Source organism: Typopeltis vanoorti, chromosome 22 (genome assembly GCF_054136105.1).
Source record: "Typopeltis vanoorti isolate ZY-2024b chromosome 22, IOZ_Tvanoo_1.0, whole genome shotgun sequence".
Classification (NCBI taxonomy): Eukaryota; Metazoa; Arthropoda; class Arachnida; order Uropygi; family Thelyphonidae; genus Typopeltis; species Typopeltis vanoorti.
The window spans coordinates 54,747,081-54,763,931 of record NC_143570.1 but is presented as its reverse complement, the minus strand read 5'-3'; the positions used below and the strand labels follow the sequence as shown (position 1 = coordinate 54,763,931).

Genomic DNA, 16,851 nt, shown 5'->3' with positions numbered 1-16,851 from the left:
TAAAATTTTAATTAAAAAAATTTCATGTATATTTATGTAATTTAATTTATTTTCTGTTATTCTGTAAAGATGTTATTTTTTGAATACTTATATTAAATGTTCTAATTATTTCTGAATTTTTTTCTTATTTTCTCATCTATCTTGAGTTTCTTTTATTTTCCTAAAAGATAGTTCCACTTATAAAAATTATTAAAAATTTTTTACTAAGAATTTAGTAATTTGTATTTGTAAAATGCAAGAATTTTTTAAACTTTAGTTCAAATAAATTTTAACTTTAATTAAAATTCATTTTAATTTTGTTAGCGATTCGGGTCGGTGAGAAGGTTATAATCCCTGTATCATTATATTCAACGATTAAAGTGAAATGGCTTTATCAAATTTGTTTAACTTTTGAGAATTTTTTGAATATTCGGGTTTTTCCTGCTTAGTCAACACTCCCGGTTCGTTACATTTAGCGAACCAACGTGTGGCTGTTTCTGCCAAAATTTATTTAAGAAATTTCAAATAATTAAAATTTTTATTATCGTAAAAGAACCACACACTCCCGGATCGTTACAGGGGCGCTTAGATGGAAATTGCATGCGGGCGACAGAGACCCTAGCGCCGGCTCTGCCATTAAGAATAGAATAAAACCAAAGAATTTCATTTACCTTCTGTTGTGTGAATCGAAGGCGAGACGGCTTCCGTTTAGCATTTCTTTAACCCCTAATTCATTGCCCTCCTCTCGCTACACTTTTGGCATTCATGGGAAGCAAGAATCCCGAGTGAATTAGTTAAAAGTCTTTAGATGCGGTGCTTTTTTCGATTTTACCACTGTTGAGAAACTATTTCTCAAGTTTAAACTCGTAATGACTTCCTTGTTTAAAGTAAAAAAAAAAAGTTTTGCATACCTTCTTCACACGCGCACCACTGATATAATTCTCCTGTTTCTTCTCTCTCTCTTTCTCCTTTTTAGACTAGTTGAAGTGAATAGAAAAAGTGTAAGATTTTAAAAATGTAACGCAGTGTTATTGAAATTAAATACTAAAAAAATATTTCTTGAGTTTCCTGATTATTTAAGTAATGCAGTTCATTTTAACTTGGAGGCTTGTTTTTTATTAGTCTGGCAGTTGATCAGCATTAACTTTGAATAGAGAGGAAATGTAAACATTTTATTTATTATTCAGGAGCAGACGGTAGCTCAGTCGCGTTGTTTTTCCTTCAATAAGAAAGACTGGAATCCCAACGACACAAGCTTTTCAAAGTAAAGGTGAGTTCGTGGCAGCAGCGTTTATTTATTTATTATTATTTTATTTATTTATTTATTTATTTTTCATTCCGAATAACTCGGGTTTAATTCCCAAGCAGAACATGCGTATTATCGATTCTATCTGGACGGATAGAATCGATGATATGAAAAATTAAACTGTGAATTGCGGATTTCACAGTTTAATTTTTCATATCATCGATTATTATTAACAAACTCTTGAACAAGCCATTTCAACTAACCGCAAATATAATTTATAATATACACATAAATTAACATCGACGTTAGATAGGGCTAAATGGCCTCGCCTACTCCCGTATACGGGAATAAAATGGCGTTAGCTGATTTTTTTTTTTTTTTATATATATATAATATGTTATGCTATAGTATATAAAATGTTATATATATTCGGATATATACCTATTATATGCATATATATCTGGTTATATATAACCGAATGCAAATACACATAATAATATATATTACATTATTTATCCGGCAAATATAATTATTTGCGGATATATATATATTTATATATATATTAGAAAGTTTTTTACCTTGGGAATATAGTATATTAAAGATACCAAGCAATTTTATAAAATAGGTTTTAATCTTTATTTTTTTCCCAAGTAAGCAAACAAACAAGTGAAGTTTGCGCCTGCTCGTAGTGCAAGTCTGAGGCAACTCGTGGTAAATGTGGAGTAAGCTCCGATCGCTTTCCTTAGTATTTTCCCCTAATGCAAAGCACCCCCCCCCCTTGTGGAGATATATGATGCTATGCATTAAAGGCAAGGGACACTACCCAAATCCGGTTTCGACATTTATTGAGGTCTCGTCAGTGGGAGCCAGACCTAAAAATACCAAGGCTGAAGTAATGCAGAGCTTATAAATTTTACAAGGTAAAAAACTTTCTACATCTTACTCTCATCCTGAGATTTTTATTTAATAAGGTCAAAGCACCTTGTGGCAACTTGTTTAGGTAAAATTTATAAGCTCTGCATTACTTCAACCTTGGTATGTATTTTTAGGTTTGGCTCCCACTGACGAGACCTCAATAAAGGTCGAAACCGGTCTAGGTAGTGGCCCTTGCCTTTAATGCATAGCATCATAGTGCTTTGCATTAGGGGAAAATACTAAACAAAGTGATCGGATCTTACTCCACCTTTACCACGAGTTACCTCAGACTTGTACTACGTGCAGGCGCAAACTTGACTTACTTGTCTGTTTGCTTACTTGGGGAAAAAAAAAAGAATTAAAACCTAGCTTATAAAATTGCTCGGTATCTTTAATATATATATATATATATATATATACAGGGTGTTCGGGATAAATTTGACAGTTTCGTAAGGAAAAAGAAAATCTTCTTTGTATCTATTAAATTTAATGAATTGACAAAAAAACATTACAGGCAGAGTTAATTACAACACTATCAACAAGATTTACTCAAAATAACCACCATTAGCATCGATCACAGCTTCAATTCTGCTTCGGAACCTCGAACAAGCTGATGCTACAGTCTCCCTGGGAAGGGCCGCAAAAACTGTTTTAATTTTATCCATTAACTGGGCTTTTGTATTACTGGAAGTGCGATTGGTGTCTTTTTCAACTGCGCCCCATACAAAATAATCCATGGGGTTAAGGTCTGGGGAGTTTGGAGGCCAAACATTTGGACTGGTGAAGTCGTAGAAATTTTCAGACAACCATTTTTGACTTTTCCCAGAGGTGTGGCAAGGGGCCGAATCCTGCTGCCATACATACGGCCTACCATTGGCTACCCTTGTTATCCAGGGCTTGACTACAGTTAGCAACTCCACGAACAAAGCCCGAATTCCAATGCCAGGGTTCTTCAACACCTGTTCCTGCAGATTTGCGAGGAATTCTGCTGTACGAACGCAATCAGATCGTCTGCTAGGGATCTTTCTTCTTGCTACATCCTCGTAGTCACCATTGCAAGTCTCTAGTTCATGCCTGATTGTTTTTACTGTATTCAGGGAGCATTGGGCAGCAGTCGTAATATCCTTATTTTGATGGCGGGCACGAATCATCATGATACAAGTTATTCTCTTCCATGATTCAGGTGGGTTCCAGCTATCCATCCTTTCTGACATCTTGTATATGAATGAAGAAGGGTCCAAACTTTTAAATGAAGAGAAGTGTGTGTTAATACATGTAACTTACGGAAAAATATAATTAATTATAAATATGTCAAATTTATCCCGAACACCCTGTATATAAACTCTTTTAGATCCAACATTATCTTCTTCTTCCCCACACATATTAGGCTGAACGGTAACAGGCATATAATTTGCTTTCGAAACAAAATGGCCAGGAGATTACTTCAATCTAAATGGTTGGTTATGCCTGTAAGCTGAGTGCATTCCGTGGCGGGTTTATCTCTCTCATGCAGTGGTGTAGCTAGCGCTTTTGCCGCCCGGGGCGGTCCCTGAGTTTGCTACCCCTCTCAATACACACCAAAAATATTACAAAACGTCAAAACGACGTATAGGGAAATAAATTAAAACACTATGTTTATTTTTGAAGTAAAACTTTAATTTCAATATTCTAAAATGTTATTTTTCTTGCTTTTCTGTTAGCAAAATCGTTGATGACATTGGCGAAGTCTATTTCATAGTAATGTAGGTAATTCTTAATCAATTTGTGAGAAAAATTCTCAGTAGTATTACAATATTTTGAAATGAGTTCTCGAGAGTGTATTTTAGACTTAACCGCAAAAGTTCAAAAGGTTCAAAGTGCCACCCGGGGCGGACCTCCCCCCCCCCCCTAGCTATGCCTCTGATCTCATGCGATGAAAAACTCTGTCACCTACGTACGACAAAGACTAACTCGCCTTCAATTGAAGAGCTCTTTATATAGGTATATAAAAGTTCTTGGCGTTTTAGATGGTGAACCCAGGTCTTTCCAACCAAAAGACATCGTTGTATTCCTTGAACTATGAAGTCTAGAAAATATATACCAGAGCTTGCAATACATTTGAGGGACTATATATATATATATATATTATCTGCATATTTTCTGTATTACTGCTGTTTTATGGTTACTGGTATCTGTAGACACTTCGCCTGTCTTATATATGGAGATGGCAAGGTTTTGTCTCCTAGAAACTCAAGTTTTTTTACCACCCCACCCCCCCCGAAGAAAAAAAAAAGGGGGGGAAACGAGCAAAAGCACACGTAATTAACAAATATAATCCTCTAGCATACGGCTCTTAACTGAAAACAACCAACGATATCCTATATCTCAACTTATTACTGTGGTTAATTAGTAGTATGAATGGGGACGGATAAATCTATGAGCCGAGTGTATTTATGTCGGTGTAAATTGTGCGTACTCTGTGGTCGATTTGTCTGTTCTGCAGGAGAAAACTTTCCCAATCTTTCAACTCTGTAATGCGTTAAAGCAAAGAAGCTTACGAAAACAATTTCATGTAAGCTTGCGAATGAGGAACTACGTGTAAGTAAACCACTGATTCAGAATGTATTTCAAGAGAAGAATATTCAAATTCCAGGATCCATCATTCGAGGAATAAATGGCAGTTTGTCCGTGATAAATAGTTTTTTAATTTGTGACAAAACTATTAAGGGTGTTGTAATCCCACAGGAGGTCATTCGGACAACACAATTTTACCCCTTTAACTTACAGAAAGTGGGGCAGTCCCACTTGTTTCCGTTCCTGAGTGAACTCTGCCAGCATGTCATGTTTACTGGACGTACAGCTGAATGGCATCTTTCTCTCTCTCTCTCTCTCTCTCTTCCTGACGTGTGCTTCCTGGCGGTACTTTCACTCAGCGTGACTATTTACAACCGTTACAACCCACTGCGCATGTGTGTTTATCAGGAAATGCTTGGCTTTCCTCCTCCTGAGTAATAGTCGTTATGGTGGTGGTGTGGAATTGTGTGCGCGTGTTCTCGGTGGCCTATCAGCAGGTTTAGCGGGGCAATCGTGAAGTTGTTTCATGTCAAGAGCAAGATGAGAGAAGAGCCATTTAGATGTCCTTCAGTTCAAAGGGTAAGTAGATGCTGAAGCACATGTCTGTTGTTAGATAGGAACAAGGAGATAAAGAAGAAATTTCTCTATGCCGGTACCGCATACGAAGAGATTTGTCGCTCCGTTATTCAAATTAATTAACTTATTCTATTAAGATAAACAAAATGCTTTGAAACAATAAGCATTCGGTGATTACGTAAATGCTAACCTTTCATAAGAATTTTCTAAAACATTTTTTTCTTTCGTATTAGAAATGCGCAGTAGGTAGCTTAACCTATATGAGATCCAATTGCAGCGAATCCTGAGCATTTTAAAATAATTTAATCAGTGTTTAGCAAGAAATGTACGAGGAATTTGCTTTAGCAACTATATTATATTCCTCCCCCCCCACACACACACACACTTCCCGGTTTCTGGGTGTGCCCTTGTGAGCGCAATTTACTAGTAACATACTTTTGAATACTTAAAAGTTTCAGTGGTAACTACAAGGAAGAATACTTCTCATTTGAAACATAAATAAACTTTTATGTTTCCAATTTATTTTCGGCCAAACTCGCCAACGAACGCTATGATACCTGATGCAAACTACAACAGTGCTTTTAAAATGACCTATTTGAATTTATTAGTAGATGGAATGAATTCAATACTAACCTATTAAAACATCAAAAGCGACATATCGCTTTTGGCGTGACGGTACTTCAATAGCTACAGTTACATGCTACCAACGCCAAACGAGTGATCATATGCAGGGTGATGCATAGTTTATAGTTACATGAATCTAGTAAACCGTGACAGACCTCATATTTTGTCTTTTATATTGTTCGTGAACGTATATTTAAAATAAAATAATAATAAAAAAGTAGCAGTTTAAGAAAATACATGCAAAAGGGTTATATGCCATGTTTTCTTGGTGCTAATTAATCCACTTTTTTTGCATTAATACCAGGTTGGTGGCTGAAAATATACGTAAACATTTCCAAAGATTAAAAAAATAATAATAATAAAAATAAAAAAAAATGAAATTCCTTCTTCGTTTGAAGTATCTCTTCTTGAGCGTTCCAATTTTTGGTCATCTTGCTGAAGGATATAATGTGACAGTTCACAAATTTGTTGAAAAATGCTTATATAGTCTGTTACCATGACGACCGATTAGCAGCAGCTCTGTTGCAGAATCAAATCCTAACACTACGGGAGATCAGAACTTTTCTAGTGTGTTAAAAGAAAGCGGAAAATCGTGAACATTGACAACCAGAATAGTTGAAAGCAAAGCATGAAATAGGTAAGAAATTTGATTGTTGACACTCAAATGTCAATAGCTACTTATCTCTTTGCATCCTATGTGGTGGTGTACTTAAGGTATATTTTAACAACTTTAAATTGAACTGAATTTCTGTATTAATTAATAGCTACGGTACAGGAAGAAGGCAAGAAATGGAATGCGGAGAGTTATTGTCAGTGTAATATTCCAATTTTATATTAATAATTCCAGTCGGCGACTAGAATTTAATACAATTTGATGCTCTGAATCTGCAATAAAATTCATCCAACCACCATTGCTCTTTTGGAACAATATGTTTATAAAATAAGCAAGAAAATGAATGGTGGCTATTAGAAAAGGTGTGTTTTGGTATAGCATTCATGTAAAATCCGCAAAATACGCAGGCACCTTGTTAGATTCGTTTTGTTTCCATTGGCATTGGGCTGTGTTCGTCCGCACACAAATTATCCTTGGACTCCAGCTGCATGGATGTTAATGAATTGTCGTATGGAAGACAAAAGTTTGTCGAATTAACTCCAATTTTTGTTTTTCATTTGGAGGACTTCGGAATATCGACAGTTAATTCTCGAATTAGGGCGGGACTCGGTAATGTAATCAAAATACTTTTTTTACTTTATGTACAAAAGTCCTTCGCCTTTCCTATCAATGAAAGCGTTCATTATCAAGCTAATAATCATCTGCAGTAAAGGACTTACTAACGAGTAAAAATACAAATAGGCTTTTCTAATGAATGTAGAAGTCTTCCATAGAAACTAATTGGAACTTTCCAAACCAATAAGCACGGTGGCGATTTCGCATTGGATGTGAAATTCATCTACCACCTAATAATGTTCTCGAATAAGGCTGCAGAAAATGTAAGGGAAACTGCGTGATTAACAAGTGACGAACTACAGTCTTTGCGATGGTGCCTTTTCATCTCTCCCATTTCCCTGGATATTCTTTTTCCCGACATCAAGCCATTAGATATGCATGAGGTTCGGCCTTCACCTTAAACTGAAAGTTTAATTTTTTTTTTTTTAAATAAAGGAACAGTTTAAATGATAGAATGAAAGAATTACGATATCAATCGGACTGAACACATATGCTAGATATGATGCTTTTTCGACTCATTAAAAAAAAAAAAAAAAAAATTTCAATGGCACATATGGTTGGATTAAAGGACAGAAATCTCCTACCAATATCAATTCAGCGATTTTAATGTTTACCCTTTGCGCTCGTTTGGCACTGTCAGGATGATATCTTGAAGCATCCTCTAAGATTGCGTGTCTATGACCAATGGCATGCCCTACAGCTACATTGCAATCTCTGGGATGACAATGGAGGATGCCGGCTTAGCTCGGATTGCTACTGCACTGTGCATTCTTGTCAGCTCGGCCATTGTTCAGAGATGAAAAAACGTTTTCTTTTGTATTAGATATATGAATCATTCTCTGTTACCAGAAATGGAAATATTTCATTTTAAAATGGCCTAACTGTTAGTGCCACTATAAAAGAAACGTCATCTCTCAGATGGCCTACGTGTTACAGAGCAATTTACATGCATCATCTGGGAGATGCCATCTGATTGGTAGGCCATGACACAACCGCGCTAGCAGCCAGGAGGAGAATGAACTGTATCAGCTGATATCTTTTCGGGGGGGGGGGGGCGGATTGATGAAGCACATTTTATTAGGAAACGTAAACATCGGTAATTAACCTGCCACACCTCACAAGTAGAGTGCGGTTTATGATGACCCTTTCCTCGAGATTCGTTTTTCGAGAAGTCATTAGCAAGAGGACAATAACACGATTGATCTAAATGCCCAAAAATATTTATTTAGGGGCCTGGCAAAAATGAGTTCCTTCTGCCTGTCTTGCCATTGGTTTAGGATATTATATTCAGAATAATGTCATCGTAAAAGAAGTAGTTGTTAATTAATGGAAAATGAAAATATGGTAAAGCAAAGAACTGTTTTCACACTTCATTTCATACGGGAAATAGCCCATGATATAAGCTCTTTGATAAGATGAATCGGAACATTTGTTTTAATATAAAGTTTCATCATTCAATCCGATAACTGAAAACTGAATTCCTTGTATATTTCAAATTTTTATATAAGATGCTGGCGAGGCCTCCAGCGACTACAGGTTGGATCAATAGATTAAAAATGTCCCTGTCCGTGCTTATACAGCCCATAATATTCCTACATTGTAATGCTAAGATTTCTAATGCTGTGCCTATTCAATCGCCAGACTATTCCATTCTTAAACCCAGTTGTTGTTTTTTTGCTTTTTTGTGTTCACCACAATGCGAAGGTCATTCGAAATAAATTGAAAGCAAGAAAATTCATACAATCCAAAATAAAGGAAGTAGAATTATTAAAATAAAAAAAATCATATTTTATGATAAACGCGCCCACGAAAAGTTGTAACATACAGCATATTAGTATAAGGCAAAACAATCCGAGACACTGCACTAGAGACAAAATACAGCAAGTCTGTATTAATCAGGGTAGCGATCTCATCGGATGATGAAAATTACCTGAAGACATTCACAAAAAGCGAAGATGGAGCTATTCACTCTCTGCCACTTAAGCAGGACGGGTGGATATCTGACGTACTGTGTGTGTGTGTGTGTGACAGCCAAACTTCAATTATCTATTATCCAGAGAATAACTGGGATTGTAAACGGGGCCACTAAGGTCAAGAAACGTTTATGTGTTATATAGTAGATTGTGTATTCTCAGACTGTGTCTTTTTTTCTCAAAAATTCTTATCTCGTCTCCCAACTTGATTCCGTGAATCCTAAATGAGCTCGTAGTTATTAAAGCATCTCAGCACTACATTGTGGAGTGTTGAGATACTTTAATAGTGTTACTGAGTTTCACTCGTAAACTAAGCTGGCCAATTTTATAAGTTTGACCAGCCAGCCATCCATAATTTCTACAGACTTTCAGGAAATTTAGTTTGGTAAAACCTCTGTTTATAAACATTCAGAGTAATACTGAACCTCTAATCGTATTCAGAATTATCATGAATTTGCGAATATGGAAGTAGTATTGTTTTTCTGTATTTATATATATATTTTTTTCAAGGTCCCAATAGGTTTTGCTTCTTCGATGGCTAGTCAATGGTGAAACGTTCGCTACTACTCACGCGACAATTGCATTTCCCAGCTAGTGCATTAAAAGAGTGACAAGAGAAACAGAAAGAGGCAACACACAGGACTGCAGAGAATTCCAGTTCATCTGAGAGATGAACTGAAATTCTCTGCAGAATATAAATTCTCTTGGAAAAATTGTCGGCCTGGTTGGCCGAGTAGCTAGCGTATCCACTCTCTAGTCAAAAGGCGACGGGTTCGAATCCCGCCGTGAGCATGGATATTTGTGTTTGTCTGTGAAAATACTAGTGGTGGTGGTTGGCGGCAGATTGCTTTGGTGTAGATGATGAAGGTAGTTGCGGTTAGTGGAGACGGAGAGTTGTAAAGTAGGTGCCCTCCCTCGATGAGTCTTTGGACTCCCTGGAGGGGTTACATAATAAGAATAAAATAGGATATATATTTTTATGCCAAATAAATAATTCATTCTCTAATATCGGTAGACTAATGCTTTGCATCTGAAGTAACATAAATGAGACATTCACCATTGGTGACTTCCATTCTTTGATGTAATTCCCGGGAATTCAAAGCAGCATATTTAGAAATGAAGCTATTCGTTCACGCCTAAACTACCCCTGACAAAAGCCACTCGAAATAAAAGTGCTCGACGCTGAAAAGCGAGTTTCATTCAAGCACTCTCTTGATTGTGAAATGCTCCGTCACCTGTTGCATCCTCGTTCCACATCTTAGGGAGGCTTAAGTAGCATCTCTTAACTATTATGCACTGATGGTGTTTTCCTGTCGCATTCGTGCGTAACGTTAAGTCCATGTTAAGTCTACACTGTCTGGGGTGAGACAGTTATGACGAATGACCTCATTTCCATATAGACTGGTACCAGCATCGTGGATAACTTTTCTCTGCCTACTTTCTGGCAGATGTTTTTCTCCCGTTTTGTCACATCAATTAAAACAGCTGAACTTCGACACAAGTAAACAATCAGAAGTGACATACGGAAGATGACGAGCAGTATTTTCATTCTGAATAATTACCAAGCGAATTGAGCAATACTTGAGTACATGTAAACAGTCGGGGGCCGAGCAGTCTGTGAACGCCTGAACAACGCTACATGTCATATACAAAGCACACATTTCTATAAGATTTACTTTTTCTCCAGAACTTTGAGGAAAGGCTTCGAATTAGTACTCTACCCTAAAACGTTTCGATATTAATTCAAGAACTCCCACGTAATGCGACTCCGGAAAAGTACGTGCAAGAAAAAAAAAAAAAAAAAAAAAAATCAAATTATCGAGAAATACATAAAAAATTCTTCGCAGAAAAATTACTTAAGCATAGTGTAAACACAATGCGCCTCCCTAAGTATGAAATTCAAAGATAAATAAAAAAAAAAAAAAAAATGTGTGCGTGGGTAACTATTACGCCATTAATGGTCCAAAGTTTGTATTTAAACGAAAGGAAATCCCCCCCCCCCTCCAATGTTTATTTTTCTGAGACGAAAATCACGTTATCTACGTGGTTTGTTTCCAACGAACTCGTTGCTTTCAGACAAAGATTTAATTAATTTATCTTTAAGTATAAAATTCACCGGTGAGAAAAACGAAGCATCTGCACCAGTCTATTGCATTAGTTATCTCTATAGTTCAACCTATTAAAGGTTGCAAACCTGTAGTACATTACTTGGAGAGTGGGTTTTATTCATTACTGTGTGTAATAAATAAAAATGGTTTATTATGTTGAATAATCAACATTTTTCGATCGTCTTGAAAAATGGTGCAGAAGTGCATGTCACGTAGAAACAAAACACTGCCAACTTTTTAAGATTGGGTAATGAGCAGTGAGGAATCTATGACAGGGTATGTGTGAGTGATGCTCATATGATACAGCACAACAATTGACTGCGGAATCTTGTACAGCGAAAATATGCAACTATATTGCAATAAATCAAGTCACTGCTCACCTCCACATGCAGGCAACGCTGGACGTCTCGTTTACATGAAAAGAGAATATTCAGTTTTTTAAGTAGTGATATTCACAAAAGCAGTGACGTAATGAGGGTATGAAGCGCCTGTGGCAAGTTTCTAACTTGCTCCCCCAACCCAAAAGTGACAAATAAGTTATACGTTTTGCGCCCCAAACCTAGTTGCGCCCGTGGCGGGCGCCTCTTTCGCCACGCCCTCGTTACGGCACTGCACAAAAGCCATAAGGAAATACTGGGTGTTGATGGGGGGGGGCACTTCTTCATCGGTATAATTAACGAGTCAACAGTAAATATCTGCATATTACGGAAAATAATATATCTCATATCATCTTCCTTATCCGTCTTTTACTTTGCGGTGTCGAGGATTTATTAATCATCGGACCTCAAACAGTTCACAGGATAAGGTGGTCAGCCCTACGCCCCGGTGTATCCCATGTCCGTAGTGTTAAGTTCTCAAGGCCGGTTTGCCTGCTTTGCGGGTGAAAAATCCCAGGATAAACTGGGGAAAAACCCTACTGTCCACCCCCAAGACCGGCTAACTGGGCTGTGTGTGTGAAATGGTGAAAGTAGAGTGGCATATTGCGGACTTTCACAGTCGCAATAATTACAATCTCATCCTCAGAAGTAATAGAAAGCAATTCGGCCTCAATAAATCGCACTTAATATCTATTCTGGGTGCTAAATGTTTATTCATTTTTCTTTTCAAATACTTCAAGTATATCCGAAGATCATCTTCAACATTCGATAGACAAACATCAAAAATACTGAAAATTAAAAAACAACGACAATTCCTAATCTCGACATGCATATTAAATAATTTCTTATTCTTTTAGGAGTAAAACTATGTATTATTGGAGTGCAACACATAACAACGTCATCGCATCCAGTACGATACAATACGGGTGTCTAACTATTTTGATAAGTGGGTCTTTAATTTTAAGGTCGCTAATTATACAAAATGTTATATTATTATTCATTAAGTAATAAAAAAAAAATAAGCAAAAAATTCAGTCCTAAAAAATCGCGGAATAGAAATCAGTTTGCTGCCACAATTTTGTGCTAAGGAAACTGCACGCAGTTCTCTTAACACAAAAAGATCAACGCCATCTATGAATGCAAAGAAAAACTAACAAATTTTCCCATTCTAAAAAAAAAAAGAAAAAAAGAGAGAAAATAATATCACTTTCATTATACTGAATACGGCGGCTCGTGCATAGGGCACTGCGGAACTGCAGCACCCCAATTTTTCTCGATATATAAATATATTTATTAATTTCTTTATATTTGCTTGTAATATTTAATTTTTATCATCAACAATCCTATAAAATTCTCTTATTTTATATAAAATATAATAAAAATTCATCTTGTAGCACTTAGGAAGGCGAAGGAAGCTAGCAGCACTGTGTTTACCACAGCGTCATATTGCTACGTGTGCAAGCATATGCATGTCACAGTGAGATGCGAGCTGCGGCACTGTCCGTTGCGCAGTTCCACTGTTGTTTATATGCGTTTGTGCCAGTAGTAGAGTGTTAGTGGTGCTTATCGTGTCTACTCCGTCTCTTTAAATATTCGGACATTACAATTAAAGGATTTAATTGTAAATTAAATATTCCAAATATTGTAAATCCATTCCTTTAATTACAATTAAAGGAATGGATTTTATTTTTAAGTAATTTTGATTTATACTAAACTGTATAATTTTATCGATAATAAACAATATTTTTTCATTTTTAATTTTTTTTTAATTTTTACCATAATTTTGATATTTTATCCAAATATATTTCGAAAGTTGCAGCACCCCCACGATCTCAAGGCACGAGCCGCTTTTTTTATTTTTTTATTTTTATATTCCCTGTAAAGCAAGGAAATATAACAATTAACGACAAAACACCTAACGATTCAACGTTACTTGAAATATCTGCTAGTAGTCATCATTCAGCATAGAATTTACTGTGATAAGAAACTGAAAATAAATTTAAGAGTGTGGTGATGTCTTTAGTTATGTGTGTTCGAGGCCGATCTATCTGTGTGGAAGGGGGAGGAGGGAACCCTCTCACAGCCCCGGTCCGAGACTGACTAACTCGATACTAAGAGAAAAAACCTGGGAATGAACTTTTTGAGGGATTCGAATCCAAGCGCTTGCCGCAGACACTACGCTACCGAGGCTTAACGCGATACATCGGCAACATCTGTTATTTGTAATGGTACAATATACATTTAAAGCGATAATAAGATGCTTCCGAACACCTTACTGGTGTGAAGAACATCTATTTTTTTTTTATTTTTTATTTATTCATGAAGTTATATCAATACAAAAATGGAAAGCGTTGGAATATGTAGATATTCTTTTCCTTCCATTATCGGACGGGTGTGTAATTTAGATGAAATACCACAGTTATGTTACTAATATCAGATATCTATAAGACTTATTTCTGTTGGGAATGACAGTCTTCATAAGACTTTTTTTCTGTTGTAAACCCAGATCAAAGCAAACTCGATAATGACTGTCATGTGATAGTCTAATACGATGATTTGTGCACGTTATTTTCTCAGAACCCTGTAATCACAATAAATGAACGTACTGATAACGTAGTTTATTGTTATTAACATAGTACGGTAGCATGCAAAACCAGTTTTAATCCCTGCTGTTTATCGTAGTTTATTTCCTTGTAGAATACGTTAAGACAGGCCATTTCACAAAACAGTATACACGTGGCTCGCTTAAAATCAATAAATCCATTTTATTCCTAAAAAAAATTATTAAAAAATAGTGTTTATTACGTAGTGATTCTTGACAAATTGTGGGAGGATATAAGTACCGTAATGCCAAGACATTAAGTGTGTTTAGGGACAGTCCAAAGCAGCAAATGTTACACGTGAAGTATGTTTTGCCTGTTAACCGATTAAGCTGTTCTTCGGGGTAACAATACGAGTTTCCCGGTGTTCATCCTTCTCCCTTCCGCATGAGACTAACTTTTCTTCAGTGAACATATACACCTTACTCTAAAATACATAAGAAATGTATCTCGTGTCCTGGACTGAATAAATGGCGGTCTTTAGACCAGAAAAGTATGCTTGTTCTTCCGATTGGTTTACAGAGTAGTTCAAATATAGTAATTTGTTTTATTTCACCTTAAAAAAAAAAAGAGCTTTAAACAGATGGCTTTATTTATTTTTATAGCACAGTATTATTTGTGCTCTTCAGAGAATTGAAACAAATTTGTAGGACGCAGGACATATATGGCGCAGAGAGAAAAGCTTAAACAAATTTGTGGACTTCTACTTCGTACTTATAAAGCATAGAATCGAGGATAGTAACTGGCGCACCATCAAATCATTTTACTCCGTAAAATGAATTTGTGCAACAGAACCACATTTCATTTCTCCGATCTCTGTACATATTAAAAACAGCAGTGAGTGAACCGTTTCAATTTCTTTCATAATTCCGATTTCCGTATCTGCATTCGCTAGAAACTGTCGCCAATACGTTTAAATCTGGTGAAATTAATAAGGAGTTTCCATTTTTTTTTTTTTTTTACTAATGCAATCCTGGAATAGAAATTTTAAATTCATAATATTAATGCAAAGTGTGAACAAATAATTAGACCTAACTGGCTGTACACCCGCATTAGTTCACTCCCCCCATCTTTTATCTGATATTTATTAGCCAACTTGAACCTCAACCCAACTTATCTTGTCATTGGGGATAAAACAGCAAACTTTACGTAGAGCTAACTGTTGATCTGAATTTAAAAGTATCTTTTGTTTGTCTACAAAAATTGATGTCCCTAAAATACTAGCGATTTCGGAGGATTTCGAAGTGACCTCAATGTTGCAGTGCTGCCAGATATATCCGCGCTTCCAAAAAATAATGAGTACTTGTAGTTTGATTTCATTATAAACATACTGGGAAGCGTAAATGACAAGCAATTAAGTAATTAGATATTTAATGAATAAAGCGTTGCTTTGGTTGTTACTGATTGTTAATTTGTAATTTACAAATATAGGTTATAACAGATCGAATATAGGTTGTTATTAATATGCAACTACTGGCATATTATCGATTGGCAAAATGTAGAAATAAGGCTTCAAAGGACATCATACATGTGAGGCAGATCAAAGACGCTGAAGGAAGAATATTATGGAGGGATGGACATAAGAAACAGATGGAGAATATACTATGAGGGCCTTTTGAATGAGGAAAATGCGAGGACTCGCAGAGAAGATGGTGCAGAACATCAGTAGAGTGGAAGTGAAGGAGGCCATGAAAAGAATGAGGAATGGAAAATCGGTGGGCCCCGACAGAATTCCAGTGGTGGCATGAAAGGCTCCAGGGGAAGAGGGAATTGACCTGCTGTGGGACCTGTTCATGAAAGTTTGCCAGCAGGAAAATATATCCGAGGAATGGAGGAAAAGTACTCTTGTCCCCATTTACAAGGGTAAAGGGGATGCACAAGACTGTAAGAATTACAGAGGAATAAAGTTGATGTCCCACACAATGAAAATCCTAGAAAGGGTTCTTGATGGAAGACTGAGGAAGGAGGTGGAGATTGCAAAGGAGCAATTTGGCTTCATGCCTGGTCGATCGGCCACAGATACTATCTTTGGGGTACGACAGATGATGGAAAAATTTCGAGAGAAGCAACGGGAGCTACATATGGTATTTATTAATCTGGAAAAAGCGTATGATAGAGTGCCAAGGCAAGAAGTCTGGAGGTGTCTGAGGGAGAAGAAGGGTAAAGGGGATGCACAAGACTGTAAGAATTACAGAGGAATAAAGTTGATGTCCAACACAATGAAAATGTAACTGATTCACAAATATACCGGAGAAATATATCAGGTTGGTGCGGGAGATGTACAGAAATGTGAAGACAGGTGTTCGAACCTGACTGGGAGTGACAGAAAGTTTTCCAGTGACAGTTGTCTTGCATCAAGGGTCTGCATTAAGTCCGTTCCTGTTTAATACTGTGATGGAGGTGGTGACGGAGGAAGTGAGAGAAGACGCGCCTTGGACTATGTTGTATGCAGATGACATCGTGCTGTGTGCAGAATCAAGAGAAGAAGAAGTGGCAGCCAAACTGGAAAGTTGGGGGAAAGTACTGGAAGAGAGAGGTATGAGACTGAGCAGAAGTAAGACCGAGTATATGTACTGCAAAGTGGATGGCAGCCAGGAGACAGATCTGGAGTTGGAAGGAAATGTCATCAGGAAGGTCACTGACTTTAGATACTTAGGTTCAACAGTGAAAGA

At 36.7% G+C, this 16,851-nt stretch overlaps 1 protein-coding gene across 1 annotated transcript in view; it reads left to right on the top strand.

Annotated features, from left to right (window-relative positions):
- Nucleotides 1-5,135: 5,135 nt before the first annotated feature.
- LOC150094425 (uncharacterized) overlaps nucleotides 5,136-16,851 on the top strand; it is a 54,508-nt gene continuing 42,792 nt past the window's right edge. Inside the window, exon 1 of the mRNA XM_090412312.1 lies at nucleotides 5,136-5,272. The gene's annotated coding sequence lies outside the window, so the exon portion shown is untranslated. The remainder of the gene's footprint in view (nucleotides 5,273-16,851) is intronic.